Raw genomic sequence first — 3,231 nt, 5'->3', positions numbered from 1 at the left:
TTCACTTAACAACAATTAGGACAAACAATACAAGACAAGACACTACCCAACAATTATGACAAACAATAGCAAGGCTGAAATTGATAAAAGCTAATTTAATAAGAGATAAAACAACATAAAATAGGGAATACGCGGATGACTGAGAGACCGCCGGTCCGGAGGGTCTAAAACCAGGACCCTACTCAGAGAAATGTAGAAGTAAGCAGGCAGTGAAAGTCGGTCATGGAACGGTGAATGTTCTCCCTCCGGTCACACAGTGGAGCGCTTCTTGAGTACACTTCTATGGCTCCCCGCTTCTCTGGGGCGGATGCTCCGTCACTGGGGGGGCGGACCTTATGGTTGAATACACCTTCCGTCTCCGACTCGCATCTGCCACGCTGCTCTCGTCACGCCGTCAAATCAACTTTGAACTTTGCCCTACGTGTTTCGTGCGCATGCGCACACTTCTTCTGAAGAACTCCTCTTCCGCATTCTTACAATGCGACTTCTTAAGGCGTAGTAGTTTGACTATAGCAGAGGCCACAGAAACCTCTCAGTGCACCTTGTTATCTCTTGTCCGCACATTGACTGCGTTGTTTGCCTTTTCTTTCTCTCCTACCACCAAAATAAAATTGCATTGAGCCAGCTGTGCATTTCGGATCTTCTTGTTCAATGTGCAGCTGTGATCCAAGTCCACCTCGTCCATAAACCCGGCCTCGTAGAAGTCCTCACAGCTTGGTCCTATGGGGACGATCATGACCTGACGAGGTGAAAGCCAGAATGGCCACTTTCGTCCGTAGTTTTCACAGAGAATTGCTATCATCCTCTCCTCAGAGCCCAGGATCAGCCGATGAATGATAACTAGTCTTTTCTTATCATCGCCATCCTTGCTCACATATGTCATGTTAAACCAAATCGGTAGCTGGAAATCAAGCTGTATTGTGGCACATTCATGGTACCTGCCTATAGCATCTCGGATTTTTATATCAACCTTTGGACCATAAAAAGCTCCATCTCCTGGGTTTAGCTTCCACGGTTCTCCAAATTCATTTAAACTGCTTTCCAGTTGTTTTTCAGATTGGTCCCAAATTTCTATTTCTCCGAGGTAATTCTCAGGTCTGGTTGAAAGGTAGAGTTGGAAAGTGAAGCCAAACACGGCATATACCAACTACAAGAACTGGAGACATCCCTTCATCTCCTGTGCGATCTGCTCCATAGTGCAAAAAATATGGGCATCATCCTGTTGAAAGTGCTTTACTCTGGTCAAGCCACTTAAAGTCCCCGACAGCTCGTTACAATGAAGGACATCCAAATCTGCATATCGTAAGGGCAATTCTCTCCAGGACCGAGGACGATGACCAAACATCAGACAATGTCCCAGACAGTTCATAGGTTTAAGAGCAAATGTTTCTTTCTCAACCTCGAAGGAGAACATGTTCTCTCTGTAATGTTGCCAGTGTTCGGACGCTTCCCACAGTTTGCTGTTGTAGATATTAGGAGTGGCAACCTCTGTAAAATCCCGTCTCTGGTATTCCTCCCTTATGAAATCAATAAGCGTGTTATAAATATAGGCACCTCGAGGGAGGAAGAAACAGCTCAGGACTCAAATCATGGAAAAACAAAAGCTCCTGTTCCCTTCCAATCTTCCTATGGTCCCGGTTCCTAGCTTATTCCTGAAACGGTTCCCACTCCTTCATCAGTTTGGTATCAGGGAAAGATATCCCGTAGATTCTCTGCAGTGTCTCCATGTCGGACTTCCCCTCCCAATATGTGGAAGAAATCTTGTATATTTTCAAGGTCTTAATCTTCCCAATGTGTCTTACGTGTGGACCTCTACACAGATCAATCAGTGGGCCGCATCTGTAAACAGTTGTGGTTGGTGTATCGACCTTCTCATTCAAGATTCGGCATTTGAATTTTTTGTACTTGAACATGTCTAACAGTAGCGCTTTGCTGACTTCCAGCCTTTCGAACGGTTGCTTCTCCTTTATGATGGCCTTGCACATGGTCTCCAGAACAGGGAACTCATTACTGGACACTTCTCTGCCGTCTAAAAACATATCATAATAAAATCCATTTTCGATGGTCGGACCATAGCATATGCAGCATCCGTAGTAATTCTCCATCGTCTCTCCGAGGATGTGAGCACTCGAGTGCCAGTAAACTGCTTGAGCTTCTTCATTATCAAACCTAAGCAGTTCCAAGTATGAATCTTCTTCCAATCGACGATCCATGTCCCACAACTCCTGGTTCACCTTTGCTATAATAGTATTATCAGCCAGGCAATGACTGATGCCAGCAGCCACTTGATATGGTGTTGTCCTCCAAGACTCCTCTCCAATCACATTTCCATCGGCCGATGTGATCTTTATAGGTTTGCTTTGGTTTGCAGCTCGATCTGCGAGCAAAGTCTTGTGTTCCCTTTTCAAGGTTTCATAAAGCTGTAGCCTGTCCTTCATAAAGGCTGGGACACAAAGCGCCTCTCGCTTTAATCCAGCAACTTCGCTTCCTGCTTTTTTCTCCATTTTTTTCTTGTTCTGGGTTTCAGATTGCTTTTCACCAAAACAATTCTTCTCCTTGTCCCCAAATGTATTTAGGGTCGGCGCCTGTGGCCTCTCCCGACTGTGCAGCCCCCCCCCTCTCCTGGCGGTGCAGCCCCCCGCTTTCCTCAGGCCTCTCCTGGCTGTGCAGCCCCCCCCCTTGATAGGCATTCTTATGCAGAGGTCTCTGATCCCCGGTGTGGACTGGGTGATCAGTAATATGGGTCCTGCCCGGGTTGTCTGTGAACAGGACTGTCACGGTGGACACAACTTTTCAACACATTTATATTTTTGGGTACTCGATTGAACACAACAAGGAGCAAAATAAATTGTGATTTATTTCCTGGGTTGACAAACACACGACATCTGCAGAATACACTTAAAACAACATTTACTGGGATAACGGAAAGAAATAGATTGTCCTTAGCATGCAAGCGCAAGAAATGCAGTCTTGGTTTAAAGGTCCCGTGGCCAGATCGCAACTTGCCGATCTAATAACTCAGCCACCTCAAAGAATTTCGTAGATATTTGTTAGAATTCGTTCGGGAGTCACCAGGGCTAACTAATTCCAAAGTTTGGGGCAAATCCTTAGTTGCGTTGTTATTAACCCCTTGCCTTCCGGAACGGCTGCCGCTGTGCTTGAACAAAGTCTTGAGTAAAGCGTAGTCGCATCATGGATGATAGGAATCACACCGGGGACAGATTGGTAGGC

At 45.9% G+C, this 3,231-nt stretch overlaps 1 pseudogene; it reads right to left on the bottom strand.

Moving 5' to 3' along the window:
* Nucleotides 1-394: 394 nt before the first annotated feature.
* Nucleotides 395-2,596, bottom strand: LOC142492353 (threonine--tRNA ligase 2, cytoplasmic-like; annotated as a pseudogene).
* Nucleotides 2,597-3,231: the final 635 nt, after the last annotated feature.

This window comes from Ascaphus truei, chromosome 4 (assembly GCF_040206685.1).
Source record: "Ascaphus truei isolate aAscTru1 chromosome 4, aAscTru1.hap1, whole genome shotgun sequence".
NCBI lineage: Eukaryota > Metazoa > Chordata > Amphibia > Anura > Ascaphidae > Ascaphus > Ascaphus truei.
The sequence above is the reverse complement of the archived record's forward strand: the minus strand, read 5'-3'. Positions and strand labels throughout refer to the sequence as shown.